The following is a 21,214-nucleotide window of genomic DNA, read 5'->3' on the forward strand; positions in this document are numbered from 1 at the left end:
CCGCTAGGCCGCTTCCCCCTTAGGGCACTCTCGTTGAGCTGAAGGTGGGCTTTCCACTGAGACCCATTTAAAGGGACTGGATATTAACATCTAAATGGATTCTTAAACGTAAAACAGCACACCTATTAACACTAAATTATTTTCGCACAGAGATTTGTCTGTGGTTGGCAAATACCATTGCCAACAACAATTCAGAAGGGTGGCGAAAGCAACGTTCAGAAAAAAAAATAATCTCCATTTACTATGGAAGCAAAGACAGGGTATTGAGAATTGCACTCTGAAATGTGCATAATAGGAATGTTTATCTCCCAATTTACCATGTTTCTATTACTCACAGAAACAATGGTCCACGGCCTAGGCACACCATCTTACAATCTGGCTACCTTACAATACGAGCGAGCGGCTCCCCTGACTCACATAGCCAGTTGGTAACCAACCTGAGCCTAGTTCTTTCTGTCTCCCAAGCAGGGGCCAGCGGCTCTGGTGGAACCTCACTGTGATTTCTGCTCTGAAGACTGGGACTCTGCCTCACCTCCTCTGTAGTCTCCTAAGGCTGCACTTTCTCCTTCGTGTAAACATTTCAGGGTGCACTTATTTATTGTTCTAGGAAGAGATCTGAGCTGGACAGAAAAGTAAAAGTTTAATTGCCAGACCAGGAAAATAACCCCTGGGGAATTTTGAGCATGTTTGGCACAAAGACAAGAGTCTAAGTAAAAATACATCCGGGGCAGATGGCTTTTCCTGTGAAAGAGAACCTTCAGAAATGAGATGTCAGATCAAGCGGCCAGTCAGCTCAGCTGGGGCTGCTAATAGAAATGAAAATAGAAGCGTTGTTAAGGTACAAGTTTTATTTCTGTTGTAGTCAGTTCTGAGAACACCTGGGGAGAGAGTACACAGATCCCTGCCTGCAGCAGGCTCTCCATTTAATAAACGCTAATTAAGACACCGGCGAGTACTCCCGGCCAGTGGGATCCTTCCACCATTAAGGATATTCCGTCAATCAAACTATGTCTCACAAAGAAAAGAACTGCCCACCTAAGGGAGGGGGGGGAGCCAGAGGGAGGAGGAGATTAAATCATCAGAACACCAGGACACTGTTGAAGGAGATAGGCAACGGGACAAATAAGCCCAGAGCTGGAGAATTCTGCATCCTAAAGTGTGATCGGCAAATTGAAGGTTTTATTGATAGCTGAATTCACTGTTCATATTTAAAGTAGTGACAAGAAGAGGAGGGGGAGGGGAGGGGGAGCAAGAGGAGAAAGAGAGGAAGATGTGGAGATGATCATTGACTCAGTAGATCCAGACCACAGTATATGAAGAAGGAACGTTTCTTGAGGTTCGGTATGGACTATTCAGTTGTGATAACGACATGGCAGATATGTTATAGATTCAGGTTCATGCCATCATGAATCAGACAGCAAAATGTCAGTTAAACAAAGTGATAACATTCTAGAAACATAGGAAAGCCCACGTAGATGAAATGACAAGAGTGGATTACTGACCATCGTCACAGCTGGACTGTGGTAGCTTGTCCCATTGTCTCATAACCTTCATCAGAGCATCACAGAAATCTACACAGAAGGGATTATTACCTATATGTCAGTTGCACACTATTTTAGAGATTCCGTTTCTGAATTTGGAAAATAAGGGTAACATTAATATTTACTTTCAAGGGACTTGACATGGGAATAATATGTACACAGCTGTCAGCACTGTAGCCAGAACATAGAATAAGCTTTCAATAAATAGTTTTTAGAATCTTACGTTGGACTGAGAGTGAAGGCACCCTACCATCATCTACTAAGTGGCTGGCTTCTTGACACATGTGTAGAGTGACTAGATGCCCTTTTAATATCAATTGACCAATTACATTTACTTTCAGTGATCCGGGGTTTATAAAGGATCGTAAGAAATGTGATCTATACAGCACACAAAGGCAGCAAAGTCTTGACACAGTGTCAACGTTAGCAAAGACAGCTCTCCCAAACGGGACACTAGTCTAAACTATTACAAAGTCCGTATTACCATGGGACTTTCTTCTTTCCAAGCCAGTGCTCTTAATTACTGTTCTTTGGACTGTCTAAAGAGTTGATCTCTCCTTGTACCAGAAATAGTTCTCAAATTCCTTTGGTTCGAAAGTTATCTAAGATGTACTCCTGACCTCGCGATGACATACCAGTCATTTCTGAGGTGATAGGCAGAGGGGAGATAATGACCTCAAGACCATTATTCACATTGGGAATGATCTCACCCACCCCATAATTCTCAAGTCACCTTCTGACATCCAACCTATCCCTGGAAAAGCCTGAAGGATTATTGCCCTAACACTTGGGACAATGAAGGACAGGCATCTAAAGAAACCGACTTCCTGGGGCATTGGAATTTTATCTGTATCTTTCCACCCCCAGTGACCATCTCCTTGTGATTCTGTGCACTAAGATAGGAATTAGATATTCCAGTCTTTTGGTTGTCGCTTGAAATTTTTTTGTTTAGTGTGTGTTACTAAGTATAACCATGTGCCCGCAGGTGTCTGAGGAGGCCAGAGAAGGGTGTGGGATCTGCCCAAGGTGCTGCTGGGAACTAAACCCAGGTCTTCTGCAAGGACAGCCAGTGCTTTTACTCTCTAAACTATTTCTCCAGCCCCCTATTTTTTGCTTTCCACGAAGGATCAGACTTCCATCTAACGACAAAATGACTCTTAATGCTTTAATTCTACAGTGGCAAGAAATTAAAAATGACTCCAGCGAGCAGTGAAGAGGCATGCATTCTTGCTCCCTTTGTATGAATTCGGCACTTTGTTGTTGTTGTTGGTGGTGGTGGTGGTGGTGGTTTTGGTTTTTTGGATTTTGGTTTTTTCGAGACAGGTTTTCTCTGTATATCCCTGGCTGACCTGGAACTCACTCTGTAGACCAGGCTGGCCTCAAACTCAGAAATCCGCCTGCCTCTGCCTCCCAGAGGCCTGGGATTACAGGCGTGAGCCACCAGCCCCTGGCTTCGGCACATTTTAAAACCAGGACCTGCGCTTGTGTATTCGCTTTGTTTGTTTTCTAGAATGTTACCACACCCATTTTGAAGGATGACAGGTTCATACCCACAGTCAGATTCCAGAAACATTCTGTCACTTTCCTCTGACCCTGACCTCCGGTTATCATTAGAGAAGTTGGAGCTGCTCTGCCCGGGTCTCAGCCACAAAGTTCAACATTCCACACTGGATGGATGTGACTTTTAGCGAAGGAAGGGATTAGAACTGTGCTACTCACCACTTAAGAATTAGGATAAGCCCAAGTACACCCAAGTGATAAAATTTCAAAAACGTTGGACTGAGAGTGAAGGCACCTAGTGGCACCCTGCTTTCGGGAGGCAGGGGCAGGCGGAGCTCTCTGAGTTCCGGGGGCAGCCTGGTTTACAAGAGTGAGTTCCAGGGCAGCTGGAGATACACAGATAAGCCTTGCTTCAAAAACAAAAACAAACAAAGAAAGAAATAAAACGAAATAAAATAAAATGGATCAGGATTAGACCAGACAGTCTTTCAACCCCAGTTCAGGATGAACTTTTGGTGGGAAACCCATACATAGTAGGGCAAATACTATGAGCTGCGAGCACATGACTCCGGACAATCACCGTGACCACCGACTGCCTCTCATGATGACAAGCCCTTGTATATAGATCGTATCTTTCAGCTCTTAGATCACACGGGGTTCTCTACTGTAGTCTGTCAAATACTTCTCTAACTTTTCCTCTTAGCCATTGTTAAGTTGCGATAACCATCTACCTTTGAGCTAGAGGAGGGGCAGGTAGTTCTGGCCAAGGCGATGTAAACAACCAACCAACCAACCGAGCAAAGTAGGTCACTTCCACTTTCAATTATTTATAATAATTCCGGGGCAAACAGCCGCGTACAAGGTGGGGCAGCACCGTCCTGGGTTTTGTGCTGCGATGGGCAGAATGGAGCTCCAGAGCAACCGAGGGCACATATAGTGTTGGTCAGGAGCCCTCGCTCCCACAAAATAGCAAGGAGAATTAACTTATAAAGAAAAGGGGGTTGAGCCAACGCCCAGTCTGAGATGTTCTGGTCCGCGTATGGACAGAAGCAGTGCTTTTAGGCCTGTCTCAAAGCGGCACATTGTCGCAGGAGTACCGTGCCAGGGACGATATAGGCATACAGAAGAACACAGAACACACGTTGCACTTCACCCAAGATCTAAGGCTACAGCTAGAAACATGCAGAGGAAAGCACCTTGTTAATTGAAGTAACTTGGCTTATCAGCCTCTCTAGGGTCACTTCTTCCATCTGTAAAACACAAATATTACCTTTCTCATGAGATGTTTTGACATTTCATGTGTGTGTGTGTGTGTGTGTGCATGTGTCAGTGCTTTTTTGTGTGTATGTGTATATGTATGTACAGGTATGAGTGTGAGTGTGTGTGTGTGTGTGTGTGTGTGTTTATGTCTTTGTATGTGCCTGTTCAGGTGTGTGTGTTGGGGGGTTGTGTGTGTGTGTGTGTGTGTGTAATGTGTGTGAATGTGTAAGTGCTTTTGTGTGTGTGTGTGTGTATAGGTTTATGTGTATGGGGGGTGGGTGGGGTGGGTGGGTTTGTATGGGTGGGTTTGTATGTGCCTGTGCAGGTATGTGTATGCGTGTATGTGTGTTTATATGTACCCGTGCAGATGTGTGTATGTGTGTGTGTATTCATGGGTGTGTGCACATACATATGCATCTGTGAAGGTCAGAATAGGATGCCAGATCAACCTGAGCTGTCCTGTGACATAAGCACTGGGAGCTAAACTCCGGTCCTCTACAAAGAGTTCCAAGCTCTCTTAACTGCGGGGCCATCATGACTCCACCCCCCAAAAAGCTGTTTTTATGATTAACAGTGCCTGAGATACGAGAAGGAGAAGCTAAATGCCTATAAATTCTTTCATAGTTTAGGGTAAACTCTCTTGACAGAAAAAAAAAAGCAGAAAATAAGAATTTAAATTCTTTTATCACCAACTGACATTTTCAGCCTCTTCTTTATTCTAAATATCTTGGTCTTTAGTTGCTCTTTAAATTTAATAGTCAGTGCCTGTTTACAGGTTAGCTGCCTGCTCTCATCTAGGCTAAAGGTTTGTAACAAATAGCCAGGGTTTGCCTTGGAGACAAACTGCCTCAGAGAGATCCCTGTGTTTTCAGAGAGTGAGTTTACTAAGAACAAGTGACATTGTCCCCACAAACTCTCAGCAGCATCCAGATGAGAACAAACTGACTTATTTTCCAACGGGAATGAAAATGAGAAAAAGTATAATGTCTCTAAACAACAACTTGAGCAGAGACCACTGGCAAGGGAGAAGGCTCAAGAAGGAGTTGGGGGCTGGGACTCATAATGTAATTCCACCACTGTCCCAAGAAAGATGGCTGACACCCTTGCCAGCCTGGGCTACACAATGATGCCACATCTCAAAAAAAAAAAAAAAAAAAAAAAAAAAAAATCAAAGAAGAGAAAGAAGGGGAGGAGGGTAAAGAGGGAGAGGAGAAATGGGACTCGAGGGGCCTATGGGACCATTATTTGCATGAATGTCTCCATGTATGGGCTAATATGACTCATGGTATGCCAGAGGACCCAAGGATGAACATGGTTTGAAGGTTCTCCACCTCCTCAATGTCAAACAGAAAGTAAGAAAAGAAGACTTATGGGGGAGGGTGCTTCCTTAAGATGATCATTGCCATCTCAAAAAAGTCCCTCAGCCCTATAGGCAAGAGTGCTGACATTTGGCCTGTCTAGAAAACATGCAAAGTAGCTGTGTACTTAATCTTTAAGAAGTTAGCAGCAACGGATAAACAAAGGTCTGAGCTGAGGAATACAGCTTGGTGGTAATACATTTGTCTAGCACTCATGAGGCCCTGGGTGCAGACCTTGGTACTGGGGGTGAGGGAGAAAAAAAAGAAAGAAGGAAGAGACAGACAGAGAGACAGACAGAGAGACAGACAGAGAGACAGACAGAGACAGAGACAGAGCAAGCATCCACACCTCGAGAAGCTCATCAAAGCTGGTGAACTGTTGGCAAGGCTTCCTGAAGGCACAGGTCTTAGGGATGTAAGGTAAAGCCTTCGGTTTGTTGGACTGGGAGCACTTATGGAGGACTGGGAGCACTTATGGAGGACTGAATTAAGAGCAGCAGTTAATGCTTAGATAACATTTTGGGTTTGAAAATAAATGTGTGAGAGTGATCTTAAAGTGAATGGTCATCAGATCTTGCAAATAAACGAAGCTAGTCTGGATTCTAGATAATCAAGACAGAAGTGCCCGAGGACCATGTGGCAATTGTCAAAACTTCTCCGAACTTTGGGCCTTTTCTTTAGTGCTGTTGTAAAAGAAACTGAGAAAACTAAAGGGGAACGTTGGTGCCAGTCCTTGTGTTTCATTTTGGTCACTGGTGACTCAAAAAATGCCAGTCTGACCATAGCAGTGTGACATACAAAGTTAAGATTGGTAGACTGTAGAATCAGACTGACCACATTTGAATCCCAACACTGGAATCTACTAAATGAAGGTAACTCGGGCTTTACTATCTCCATCCAATGTAACATATCGATGTCCTCAAGAACTGGCCACCATTAAACTAGACAGTGCATACGGAAACCATAATGATCATGATTCTAAGAAGGCAGCTAGGGGTTCGGTGAAGACCCGTATCCTCTGCCAAAGTGTAGAGATGTTGCAAGGAGCAGATGTGCAGTGTCTCAGGTTCCCTCTTGGTTTGGTGGCCAGGTAACGGAACCATGAGAGAGGCGTCCGTGCTGAAGGCTCTTGCGTCTCCTTTAAGTCTGGTGCACAGAAGCCTGGCATGCAGCCCTCTTCCATGACTTCTCTCAGCTTCTTTCCAGTTAGACAGAGTGAAGGTGACCTCAGAGGTAATCCCGGAAGTCAGGAATTGAGTGACAGAGGTAGCAGAGCCAGGATCCAGGAACCATCCACCTAAGGGGCTCAGATGGCTAAGCCACTCTGAAGGACTCATTTTCTTCCTAAGACTTCCTCCAGAAGTTGAGAAGTTGATAGGGCTAAGGTTAGACAGGACAGACTGTCTACACCACAGGACATACTGACTCACCGCCGTAAGACACCACTGGTGGCAGGAAGCTGGAGTCTACGTAAACATGGCTAGCGAGGAATTGCCAATGGGATATGTCACAGCTGTGTCATTTTTCACTTTTAAATGGCTTCCATTGTGACAGCATATACTTTGTTCAAAATCTTAACAAGTCTGACACATACATACAAGCTCTCTCTATCTCTCTCTCTTACACACACACACACACACACACACACACACACACACACACACCAGAACAATGTTCAAACAGCCGCAGACCAGTCACAGGGGAGGAAGGAGGGAGCATCAAAGAGAAATGAGATCTCATTCAATTTTTTTTTTAAACTAATGACATATGTCACAAGTGTAAAAGCAAGATGTGGTGATTTGAATGAGCATGGACTCCAAAGGGTCACATGGTTGAATACGTACTCCCCAGTGGATGGAATTGTTTGAGAAGGATTAGGTGATGTGGCCTTGTTGGAGGAGTGTTAGGAACACAAAGATCCTTGTGCCCACAGAACACTAGGGGACCAGGGATGTTAAGCACACAGAGACCTCTCCTCAGTGGAGGAGATAAAATACCTGTTTTCCTGCCCTGAAGTCTGGAAATGGATTTTGTTAAGAACCTGGTGAATAGCAAAACCTTTTTGCCATTTGTGGAGGCAGACCTCACCCTCCTCTTGCTATAGAGACATATCTCACCTAAATCCTCTAGGATGTTTACCCCAGACTCCCCCTCCTTAGCTCCCAGTTAAACCCATAGACATGTCATAGATATGCTAGTTTTAATGCTATTGAGCCAGAGGTCACACTAGCTTCTAAGCCTATTAGCTACAGACCCCACCTTCATGGTCACATGTACTTTGTAAGGAGTTTCTGGGTTCTCACACTTTAAGCTTATTGCACACCTGGAATGGGAACGTTTCCCCAAATTGTACTGTGGTTTAAATATGCTAACAATGAACTGCCCTGCATCAGACTCCCCGAAATCTGATCCAGGCTGACGAATCAATCTGAACCAGGTTTTCATTCTCATCTCTTCGAAGATCACTACTGCCCGAGTGGATACCCGCAGGATCCCCCTCAGAGCAGATGTGTTGGTGCTGGTGGGCTTTGAGATTTGAAAAGCCTTGAGCCGTTTTCAGCGTGCTCTGTGTTTCCTGCTTGAGGATCCAGATGTCGACTTTCAGCTGCTCCCAGAGGCACCATGCCTCTGCTCTGCCATGGTGGTTTCTTACCTTCTGAAACCCTAAGCCCAATTACGCATTTTCTTTTCTATGATGCCTCAGTCGTGATGTTGAGTCTGTTAGAGCAGAGAAAAGCAACAGTTGGCGACGAAATTCGTTAGAATGTAAATTGATCAAAAGGCAGATAGTCCTTGCCCTTTTGAAGGTTCAATTGGGGAGTAGGTAATACATCCTTAAAGTAACAGAAATGGTTTTCTCTAAAGGCATAACTGTAAAGAGGTTAACACTTTTGTTTGTTTTATTTTTGTTTCTTGAGACAGGGTTTCTCTGTATAGCCTTGGCTGTCCTGGAAAGTACTCTGTAGACCAAGCTGGCCTCAAACTCAGAGATTCACCTGCCTCTGTCTCTTGAGTGCTGGGATTAAAGGTGTGTGTGCCACCACCATCCAGTAAGAATCTAATCGACTGGAGTCCTGTTTCAGAGGACTACTTACTGAGATTCGTCTAAGTGAAACCCAGTGAACTACATTATACCCAGGAGAAAGGGTTGGGGGATCCCTGATGCCTGGTTGAGATGGGGGTGGGCTGAGAAATAGTAAGGCAAGAAGCAGCTGGGTGACAGAGTTGTCAGAGTTTAGGAAGAAAGCCATTGGGTAATAAGGCCATGTCACGTGCAAGGGAATTCCCCATGAGAGGTGGATATTCTATCCTTCCACCAGCCTCAGCAGGGTAAAAATGGACAGCAAGTCACCTCCTTCTTGGTGGTAGGTTTGTATTAGCAAAACATTGTAAGACAGATATAGTGGAAGGATGTTCAAGATATACCATTAGATTAAAAAAAATTTAAAAAGTGAGTTCTCTAACAGGGTTTACAGACATGACTGCCTGCACATACAGACAGCAGAAGCAATAATACATATGTGTGTTGCTACACATACCAACTGTCTTGGGAGGAAAGCATAGGACATTTGTCAACTATGGGGACTGGGGACAAAGGTAGAAGCAAGGCTCTATTTTCACTTCATTTATTTCTGGTTGAATTTTATTTTTAGCATGTATTTATATATTTATTATCCTTATTGAAAAACAGTAATAAATAGCAAGTCAATCATCTATAACGCTTTTGGTCTCCTTTTGCTTTAGAAAGTCTGCCGCAAACACGGAGAAGCACGCAAGCTCTAGAGAATAAGAGAGGGGGTAAATAAAACTGGATGCACATTTTAAATCCGCCACCTTCTCCCCTGAGCCTAGTTTTACCAGGCTCTTCTCGTAGTTATAATTGGCTGTGCATACACACAGGCCTACAGGGAGGAAATGAGGTAGTCAATAGGCTATTGTCATCCGTGTGCTGGGGCTTATATTTCATATTCTAAATTGATAGTCTCCTCTGGAGGCTTGGATTATTATGTACTTTTTTTTTTTTTGCCTAAATAGAATAAAAATATTACGAAACTTTAATCAAAAGACCAGGTTCAAAAGACCAGGTCCTGGTAGGGAGAATTGCCCTTGAGGTATCTCTGAGGGCAACTGGCCCCATCTGTATAAGAGACCTCCAGCTGTTTATCTAGAATATTCCACCCACCGTAAGGATGGTCACCAGAGAAAAGAATTCAAGCTGGATTTGTCTGGGCGGCATCTTAATCATCCTTAAGACCCAAAGTGGTTGGCATGTTTTGTTTTGTTTTGTGTTGTGTTGTTTGTTCTGGCTTGTTTTGGTTTGGTCTGGTTTGGGCTCATAACTTCATGACAGCCCATTTCCAGCAGGGAGAGAAAGAATGGAAAGTTTTGCCCATCTTCCATGGTTCTGTGCCTCATCTGAGAGCTGGGACATCGGCAAAGGACCTTGTTGTGGAGGAAAACAAACAGAAATCAAAAGAAACCACAGAAATAGCAAACCTGGGCAGTGTCTGAGGCAGTGTCATTAAGGGTGATTTCATCAGTCCTGGGCTCCAGGGGTGTGATTTACACAAATCACTCAGCCTCCCTCATGGTGGGAAACTCATTTTTAATAAATGATAGCAAGTAGGTTTATTCAGACTTGTGACTATGAGTCACCACCATATTTGAAGCCGTATGACAAACACCACCAGGAACCAGCGGATGACCTTGACCATGAGACTTTTTTTCTTTCAGGAAAAACTAAACATATTTCCTGGCCATGATATTGAGGCCTGAAAGTCTGTGTCAGACTGGTGAGGTGCGTGGGCCCATAAATTGAGAGAACCAGCGTGAGCCCTCCTGGCCCTCTCTCCTCAGCAAGCTTGTGATTCGGTGCCCAGGGAAACTGGGGAGGAGGAAGTATATTTGATTCTGACTAAAACTGAACATCAGTGGGAGAGGAGAGTAAATTACTTTTAGAAAAAAAAAAAAAAACAACTAAAAAAGAAAAACAAAAACCCAAAATGTCATAGCTCTGTGACTCTTGCTGCCACTAAAATTACTACAAATTAACAGGCTGAAGGCTCCACAGTTGCTCCCCACACTCCTCCAGACCCCCCAATCCCCAATCCACCCCACCCCACCCCGTTCTGAGTCCTTTACACTGTGACAAAGCACCTTTTCCAACAGGGGAATGAGAAAGCACAGGGCGGGGGGGGGGGGGGGGCAGGGAGGGGGCACCTGGGATACACTAGGCCGCAGGCCAGAGAAATGCCAGACTGAGTCTGCGAGTCTGGATGAAGGTAGGAGTTGCAAGAATGTCATACCTTGTGAGGTCAAAAGTCACCGTCTTGAAGGGACGCTGGCCATCCATAGACTGTGAGCTTGGTGGGGCCCTCAGGGTGCAGTTTCCCCAGATGGTGTCTGACTGCTGCCTCCTCCTCTGCTCTTCAGTGCGCCCCAGCTTCTTCTTTTGCTTGTTTGATTTTGGTTTTGTTGTTGTTGTTGTTATTGTTGTTGTTTTTCGAGACAGGGTTTCTCTGTATAGCCCTGGCTGTCCCGGAACTCACTCTATAGATCAACTTGGCCTCGAACTCAGAAATCCACCTGCTTCTGCCTCCCAAGTGCTGGGATGAAAGGAGTGTACCACCACCGCCCAAAAGCTCTGCCTGCCCGACCACCCAGTAGTAATGTGTGTTCAGGGATCAGGGGGGACAGAAAAGGAATAACTGGAAGAGGAGAAAAAGAGCTTAGATTCTTTCCTGACAAGGCAGAAATCTCAGCTCCATCCCCACCCCCAACATACACACACACACACACACACACACACACACACACACAAATAGAACATAAGTAGATCCATTTTAAGGCACACAAGGCAAAGGTTTTATTTCTGGTCTTCATTTTTGTTTTTTAGTTTTGGCACCAAGTCAAATTGTGCCCCCTTCTTTCTTGTGTGTGTGTGTGTGTGTGTGTGTGTAACATGCACATTTGCTTATTTATATAGGTAAGAGAAAACTCTGGGGGAAACCTCAGAGAAGCAAATAATGCTGCTTTTCAGAGAGAGGGCTTCTTGAGTTGAATGGAAGACGTATTTATCACCTCCCGATCTATATTAAATCTATATGTAAATAAAACGTGTAGAAATGGAATGCATCTTTTTTGTTCGTTTGTTTGGGTTTTGGATATGTTTTTTTTTTTTGAGACAGGGTTTCTTTGTAGAGCCCTGGCTGTCCTGGAACTCACTCTGTAGACCAGGCTGGCCTCGAATGCAGAAACCCGCCTGCCTCTGCCTCCCAGAGTGCTGGGATTACAGGTGTGTGCCACCACCACCCGGCTAATGGAATGCATCTTAACTGATGCATAAATGAACTCTCTTGTAAATAACATGACAGCAATTCCAGCTCCTAGGGAGGGAACATGTACAATGTAGATGGACGCCACAGGAGGCTGAATCATTACCAGCCCCCAACCCCCTGCTTCCAATATGTGGTAAAAGGGCTAATTTGTTGTTTAGTCATGAGCCTGGCCTTCGAAAGCTGAACCATCTCTCCAACCCTAAAAGGGCTAATTTTGAGGCTCAGAACATATGAATCTTCCATACTATCCCCACGGTAATAGCAATGGCCTTGCAGATATTTCTGTTCCTGTCTCTTGTGCTGGAGGAGAGAACCTCGGGGACGGAGGAGCATGAATGACCTAGAAAGGATTTGGCTAAGTGAAACATGGAAGAGTAAAAGGTTTCTGCTGATAAGGAGAAGTCCTGAACTGGAGCTTTGCAGACCTGGAGGTAAAGTTTCAGAGATTAGATACTCTTTGTGCAGGGAGGGGCTTGATTATATATGTTAATGAGGTAAAAATCTCGGAGATCTTAGAGGTTATTCTTGGGATAGGAAAGTCTGGCCAGTGTGCTGCTGGTAACCAAGCTCTGTGAAACCTGTTCTACGTAGGAATAGGGAAGTTCTGTCTTAGGAAGTTGGTGCAGCCTCATCTAATGTGGTCCATGATTCAACCCTGCTGATCAAAAGGCACATTTCATTAAGAGAGCTAGCTAGTCGCTCTCTTTAGCTGCCTATTTTTGGACTCAACATTTCTTTGTTTCTGACTTCGCTTTTGTTTTTCAAGAAAGGGTTTCTTTTGCAGTCTGGGTTGTCCTGGAACTCATTATGTAGACCAGGCTGGCCTTGAACTCTCAGAGATCTGCCTGCCTCTGCCTCCTGAATACTGGGGTTAAAGGAGTATTCTACTACCACCCAACAGACTGTGCTACATCTCAACTGTAGAAAATACCTTCAAACATCTCCTACTCCCAAAGAAGAAATGACCTGTAATTCTTCGATTGGAATAAACCACTTGAAGTTTGTCTTCCTCCAACAGGGTGAATGTCACAAACAACATCTTAGTCACATATGACTAAACCTCACGGATGAGTTCCTTTTGTGTCACTGTGACAGAATATGTGTCAGAAACAATTCATGGGAAGAAAAACTTTGTCGTTGCTTACAGCGTGAGAGCGTCTCAGTCTGGCATGACAGAAAAAATGGTGGGGTTCAGGGGGTGCTGGAATGTGGAAGAGCTGTTCACACAGTAGCAAGCCAGGAAGCATGGAGAAGAAGATTGTAGTAGGGGCCGGTCTATAATCTCTTCAGCCTGTAGCCCCTTCTACAAAAGGCTCCAAAAACTTTCAAATGAGTGTCATCCCTGGGAAACAAACACTGTAAATGCGAGTTTCTGGGCAACCATAACACCTCAGGATGGAATTCGCTTAAAAAAAGAATCCTTTTCAAAACTCAGCCCTAATCCATCAACTGGTGCTCTGACTTATTTTCCACATAAAGTCTTTCAACAAATAAGGTGCTGGTAATAATATCATTACACATTCCTCAGACTACCAAGAGTGAAGCAGTTTTGTTTTTGTTTTTTGGTTTTCCAAGTCAGGGTTTCTCTGTGTAGCCCTAGCTGTCCTGGAACTCACTCTCTAGACCAGGCTGGCCTCGAACTCAGAAATTTACCTGCCTCTGCCTCCCCAGTGCTGGGATTACAGGCGTGCACCACCACACCTGGCTGAGTGAAGCAGTTTTAATATGCCATTTCTGTGGAAAGGGACATCAGTATAGAGAAAAGGCAAGTATGCCTGGCATGCTGATTTGGCCCAATGCAATGTTGTTTTTTTTTGTTTGTTTGTTTTTTTGTTTTATATCCCCGATCACCAGACTTTCCTGCCTGTTCCCATAAACCAGTAATCTCTTGTGTTTAGGGCACAGAGCCTTTTCTAAGAAGTCATTTGGACCTTGTGATAGTTTATATATGCTTGTCCCAGGGAGTGGCACTATTAGAAGGTATGGCCCTGTTGGAAGAGGTGTGGCCCTGTTGGAGTAGGTGTGTCACTGTGGGTGGGGGCTGTAAGACACTCATCCTAGCTGCCTGGAGGTCAGTATTCTGCTGGCGGCCTTCAGATGAAGATGTAGAACCCTCAGCATCTCCTGCACCGTGCCTGCCTGGACGCTGCCATGCTCTCGTCTTGATGATAATGGACTGAACCTCTGAACCTGTAAGCCAGTCCCAATTAAATGTTTTTATAAGAGTTTTCTTGGCCATGGTGGCCGTTCACAGCAGTAAAAACCAAACTAGACGACCTTGAGGCTGCCCTCCTTTTTCTGATCATGGGGAGTTGTGTAGCTAACTCCTGTGACTCTCCTGCTTTCAGAGTTTTGAGATGAGCAGATGCCAACCACCAGCTAGGGGAGAGAGAGATAGCACTCTGCTTACCCATGGCCCTGATAACTCTACTCCGCATGTACTGGAGTTGGGCCATGATAGTGTTACATATACCAATTTTGGGTTTTATTGAGGTAATGAAAACATGGATTCGCTCGGTATGAGAAGTTCGCCAGGATTTCTTGAGAAAGTACACTTATTATTTCTAATCTGGACAGCCTGGGGTTGCATCTTCCCAGAAAAGAGGAAGTGGCCACAGTCAACCACATCAATAAACTCAATCAGTCATAGGATTCTTCATGCTCACTGCTGATGGAGAAGTTCTAGCCATGGACAAGATCTTGTGTGCTCCTTTAAAACGAATGTAGTGTCCATACAATTTCTTTCAAAGAAATAAAGCTTCAGCGTAGTTTACTGCATTGTATTTGTAAAGGTAACCTCCTTCGGGGAGAGTTAACTTTAAAACCAACCCAGAACACACTGGAAATGCACACATAAGTCAAAGAAGGCTTATTGTGTTTTTGTTTGTTTGCTTGCTTTGTTTTGTTTTGGTTTGGTTTTTTTTTTTTTTTGGATTTGCTTTTTTTGTTTTTCCAAGGCAGGGTTTCTCTGTGTAGCCCCTGGCTGTCCTGGAACTCACTCTGTAGACCAGGCTGGCGTTGCACTCAGAAATCTGCCTGCCTCTGCCTCCCAGAGTGCTGGGATTACAGGTGTGCGCCACCACCGCCCGGCAGAAGGCTTGTTGTTTAGCATGGCTTGTGCTGTGGTCCCCCAGTGCGTCACACAAAATATTTATAGTGGAAGGGAGAAAGTATGATCCTTTTTCTCAATGCCTGTAAGTTTGCATTGCCGCTAGCTCTTGCAACAGAAGACATTGATGAGAGGAAAGCAAACTGATTAAATAATGCATGTACCATTCTTTTTAAAATTAATGAATGTATATTCACTTTACATCCCAATCATGCCCCCAACCCCATCCCTCCTCTCCTCCCAGGCCCCCTCTTACAAATCCCTCCCCCATTACCACCTCCCCTTCTCCTCAGAGAAGAGGAAGCCCCAACCCCCCTTGAGTACCATCCCACCCTGGAATATCCAGTCACAGTAGGACAAAGTATGTCCTCTGCCACTGAGGCCCAACCAGGCAGTCCAGCTACGAGGAGGGTATCCAACGTCAGATACCAGAATAGTCAGAGTCAGCCTCTGCTCCAGTAGTCAGGGGCCCACATGAAGACCAAGCTGCACATCTGTTACAAAAGCATACACTGCTCTTTATTCCAAAGAAACCTCCATTCAGAATTTCCTCTAAGCAGTGGCTTAGAGTCCAGCTCATATGCCACCTTCGACAAGGAACAATATATTTTAGAGAAGTGAGGAGACAAAGGAGAAGCTGGCCTTGTCTTCTGAAAGTGGGAACATTGATAGAAGGCTAAAGTCTCTGGGTTTTCATCTGTGAAATTAACTTCCTGTGGAGTTTTTGTGAAGTTTCAGAGAGAAGATATTAAAAAATATGAACCCGATGACCTAAGGATGTAGCTGCTGCCTAGCATTCATAAAACCCCGGCGTTGAGCCCCAACACAGTGAAAACTAAGAGCCTTAAATCCCAGAAATCAGGAGATGGAGACATTAGAGTCAGAAATGTTATCCTTTCTTGGCTATACCGCTTGAGGCCAGTCTGGGATCCATGAGACTATGGCTCAAATATAAGTATAAAATAAAATAATTAAGCCAGGCAGTGATGGCACATGCCTTTAATCCCAGCACTTGGGGGGCAGAGGCAGGCAAATTTCTGAGTTCAAGGCCAGCCTGGTCTACAGAGTGAGTTCCAGGACAGCCAGAGCCACACAGAGAAACCCTGTCTTGAAAAAAAAAACAAATAAAATAAAATAAAATAATTAACCCAGTTTATACTTCTTAGTACACATTTGTTCTGGCTCTTTTTATATTGGTTTGACACAAGATAGAGTTGACTGAAAGAAGGGAACTTCAGCTGAGAAATGCCTCCGCAGGATCCAGCTGTAAGGCATTTTCTCAATTTGTGATCAATGGGGAAGGGCTCAGCCCACTGTGGGTGGTGCCATCCCTAGGCTGGTGGCCTGAGTTCTCTAAGAAAGCAGGCTGAGTGAGCCAGGAGGAGCAAAACAGTGAGCAGAACTCCATGGCCTCTGCATCAGCTCCTGCCTCCAGGTTCCCACCCTGTTTGAGTTCCTGTCCTGACTTCCTTCAGGGATGAACAGTGATATGGAAGTGTAAGACGACTCAATCCTTTCCTCCCCAAGCTGCTTTTGGTCATGCTATTTCCTCACAGCAGTAGTAATTCTAACTAAGACAAACCTTATCTATTTAGCACATTTGTCCCTACAATGTGGAAAGGAGATTGTCTATGCTATGGATAAAGAAACGGTGTCCAGTCTCCTGTTTTCTACGCCCTTGGGCTCTGGAGCAGCTGGAAGAAAACAGCTGCTATACTCAGGCAGACCACCCTAGAGGGCACACACCGCCTGCCACAGAGGAATGGACTTTTCCATTTGGATTTGAATAAATCACTGATAAGCTCTCCCTAACTCAAGAAAACACAAAGTTATGGGGTTTAATCCTCCCCACCCCCATAAAACTCCAGTTTGGGAAGTTTGGCAGAGAGAAGTCAAGGATTTTTTTTTTTTTTTAGAGCCTACAACATCCGGTATTCCCAGGTGGTCTCCATCCAAGTACTAACCAGGCCTGACTCTGCTTAGCTTCTGAGGCCAGGCGCTTTCAGGATGGTATGGCCACAGACAAGCCAAGGATCGATTTCTAAGCGCTCCTTGGCCAAGCCAGGTGTTACTGCGCATGACTGCAGCTACAGTGACTCAGAAGGCTGAGTTGAGAAGATTATGTAAGTCCATTACTTGAAAACAAGTGAGGGTGGCACAGTAAGATCACGTCTCTAAATTAAAAAAAAAAAATTATATAAACCACAAACAAGCTCCCAGTTTCCCCAGAAACAAAGAGAGCATTCCAGTCACTAAAGGATTGAGCAAGGGACTTCAGGGGACTTGAGAGTTCCCAGGCCTTCTATTCCAGGTCAGGAAGGTCTCATGGTCACAGAAATTCAGAGCATTCTAAAATGGCAGGCAAAGCACATTTCCTATATCCCAGGGCAGTGGGAATGTCAGCATGTAAAGAGCTTGTGTTCAAAACGAGCACTTTCCCACCGATGGAGGACAGAGCCGCGAGCTTGGCAATGCTCCCGCTTGCTCGATATGTTCCGTGAGCCCCGCCACTGTGCTCCTAAAGGGAATCCATGAGAAAATGCACTGTGCTCCCATGCTTTCTTCCCCTTTCCCCTACCCTCCTTCCCTTACCAAATAATAACCGAAGGGGAAAAAAAAAAGACTCAGATGCCTTGGATTCGACTGGCAAGTTTTCCTAAAAGAAGGCTTTGTCCTGTTTATTTTAGGATAGAGAAATGAGGAGGAAGCAGCTTGGGTCATTGATACATGGCATTATTTTATTGAATAAAATAAGAACTGTATTTTATACAGACTACAAACACAAAAGCCTCGCTTCTCTTGCGGAGGACGCAGGTTCAGTTTCTAATGCTCATATCAAGCAGTTCATAATAACCACCTGCAACTCCGGCTTCAGGGCCTCCTGTGCCCTCCTTTGGCCTCTGCAGGCACTGTGCACACGTGTGCATACAGACACATAGACATGCAGACACGGAGAGAAACATTCAGACACGTATACAGACACACAAATCATTTTTAAATGTGCTTACATACACACAGCCACGCACACACACACCTACACATAAAGTATTATTTTTTTTTTAAATCTAAAACAAATGCTATAGGTCCAAAGCTAAGTTCTGTCTTTGACAATTCAAAAAGAAAAAAAAAAAGTCTGGGGAAATGTACATGCACACCCAACCCCTTGCAAAACAATGGCAACAAAACAAAACAAAAAACAAAAGCAAAAAAGAAGACCCGGTAACTGACGCTGGCAAACTGACATCCACCCATAAACTCTAAGCAGCCACTTGCAGGAAACCCATTAAAAAGGCCAAGCAAACACACAGAAGGAGAGATGCGTCGGGTGAGCGAGGCCACTGTCCAACAGAGCCAGCGATACTGCCATTGAAAATGGAGTCAGTCATACATCTTCCTGGGATGAGAATTCACTGCCTGGCACATTGCCAATCTCTGTGTCCTTGTAAATGAAGACATCGGAACAGACTAGAAAGAGCAAGTAAACATTCCAACTAACATAACAACTGGCCTAGTTTTCCGGGGGCTCTCCTTGATTGGTACTATGCATCACACATGATGGGGCAACCACTCATTCAGGAAGGTCTGAGAGCTACAGCCAAGGTATGACACAGGGCATCCCTGCTCACAACTCCAAAGTCTGTGTCACTAACCTTCCTCACCATAAGGGAGGCAGGAAAGAATAAACTGAAGATGTATCCCAAAGTGGAAAGACCCAGAAATATTTGGCCAGCATCCTGAGCATCATGCCAACCACAGATTGGCATCAAGTTGGTAAATCAGTCTCCCTTGTTTTCTTTCTCCTAGCCTTTGATTTTGGTTTAGTAGCTCAGATTGTTTGTGCCCCCGGAACAAAAGTCATTGTTATGGTTTGAATGTGAGATGTTCCTTACAGGCTCATGGTATTTGAATACGTGGGTCCCAGGTGATGGAATTGTTTTGGGAGGATGTAGAACCCTCACAGACATGTCTACCCTGTTGACTGCAGGCTTCTTGCATCCCAAGATAACTATGACCATGGCCCGACACACTGATAGAAGACAATAGCATTTCACAATATTGAAAGGTTGGACGACCTAGCTAGAGGTGAGCAGCTTGGCCACTTGTAACCCTTCCTGGTTCCAGCCCACGCCCTCTGCTTCCTTATCCACTGAGTGAGGAACCTTGATGCCTCTGCTTTAGTGATCTGTGTCATGCCTTACCAGGTCGAGATGGACTGTACCTTCAAACCATAAGCTAAAACAAATCCTTCCTCCTGTAGGTTGTCTTTGCCATGAATTTTGTCACAGTGATAAGAACATGAACTAATATAGCAATCTTCAAATAACAGAAATTATTTTTAATATTTTTATTTTCTATATTCTTTGTTTACATTCTAAATGATTTCCCCTTTTCCGGATCCCCCCTCCCCATATGTCCCATAAACCTTCTTCTCTCCATCCATTTTCCAATCACCTCCCTCCTTTTTTTCCTCTGTCCTTATATTCCCCTCCAATGCTAGATCAATCCTTTCCAGGATCAGGACCTTCTCCATACTTCTTCATGGGAGTCATTTGTTATGCGATTTGTGCCTTGGGTATTCAGGGCTTCTGGGCTAATTAATATCCACTTATCAGAGATTGAACTTTTTTAACAAATGGTTCTAGAGGCATCTCTCAATGGATGTGGCCTTGGCATAGGCCTTCACAATATATCACTCCACAAAAGAAAACAGAAGAACATGTGAAGGCAAGAGAGAGGATACAACAGGAACCTAAACTCACTTGTATAACAAACCCACATCCACATTAGGACATTGATTGGTTCAAGAGGGTGGAGCCCTCTTGACTGAACTTGCCTTGCCTTTGGCCTTGCCTCCCCACCACACTGCATGAGAGAGTTAGTTTCAACACGTGGACTTTGGAGACAAAGTCAAACCATAGCACCAAGTAAATTCAGAAAGTAGATCAGTGTGCTGAACTCTCATCCCTCTTTTAAATTAATTAAGCAGAAGTTATAGAAACAAGCAGTTATCACTGTTGTTATCCTAAAAAGAGAAAGATATGTGAGAACATGTTCTATGGTGGTGTGGGGGAAGGGGTGCCTCAGTGGGCCCATGTTGAGGTATCCCTTCCCTGTGAGGAACAAGACACACGATGGTATAGTATAGACTAGAGTTTATTCAGGGCATGGGGAGGGGAGTTAAGAGGGTAGTAGAGGCAGAGAAAGGCAGAGAAAAGGAGAGAGTAGAGAAGTAGAGGCTGGTCATGACCATGTGGAGAAAGGGGGGAGGGGAGGAGGAGAGAGAAGAGCCCAAGAGAGGGAAGAGAGAAGCTGAGAGTGAGAATAAGAGAGAGAGGAGGGGCCTAGAATCCCCTTTTATAGTGGGCTAGGCCTACCTGGCTGTTGCCTAGTAATGGTGGGGAGGGGCATGCCTGGCTGTTGCCAGGTAGCTGTGGGGTAGAGCCTAGATAGAATCCTAACATTCCCCCATTTTGGTTTAATTAAAAAAGAAAAACTTAAAAAGAGGTGGTGGTGAAGCAGGAATAGGGTTGTTGTGATATATGGCTGCTTCATGCTGACAATGGGGTGGGGGGCGCGACGTGTCTCTGGGGAACCTAGAGAAATGGGTCTCAGGAGAACTGGCTGCTTCCTTGCTGTCCAGGGTCTGTGGAGCCATCTGAGGATAGGTCAGAAGAACAGGTCCAGTAGAAGCTGTCTGTGTCTGAGAGGACATTGGAACATCTGAAGGTTGCTTCTCTGGAGCTGTCCTGGATGTAGCAAAGGCCTGGACTTGACAAGATGTTGAAATACATTAGTATAGGTAGAGAATAAGATTAAGAAAGGAAAATTTTCTTAAGATATACAATTGAAACCCAGAGGAATCCCACCCTTTGGAATAGGTAGTAAGTAGGCAGATGTACTTATCTGGATGGAGCCTTTTTGTCCCATGAGCAGTAGATCTGGGTAGGTTTCCTGTAGCTAACAAGTTTACTAAAGTGATAACAACATGAGTTAACAGTCTTTAAGATGAACCTTTTGTGGAGCAGAAGGAACAAGATTAAAAAGTTGGATCGTATAGTGGACTATTTTATTATTAGAGTTAGGCAAATTTATAGGAACTCAGATAAT

The sequence above is a fragment of the Apodemus sylvaticus genome, chromosome 18, assembly GCF_947179515.1.
Source record: "Apodemus sylvaticus chromosome 18, mApoSyl1.1, whole genome shotgun sequence".
NCBI lineage: Eukaryota > Metazoa > Chordata > Mammalia > Rodentia > Muridae > Apodemus > Apodemus sylvaticus.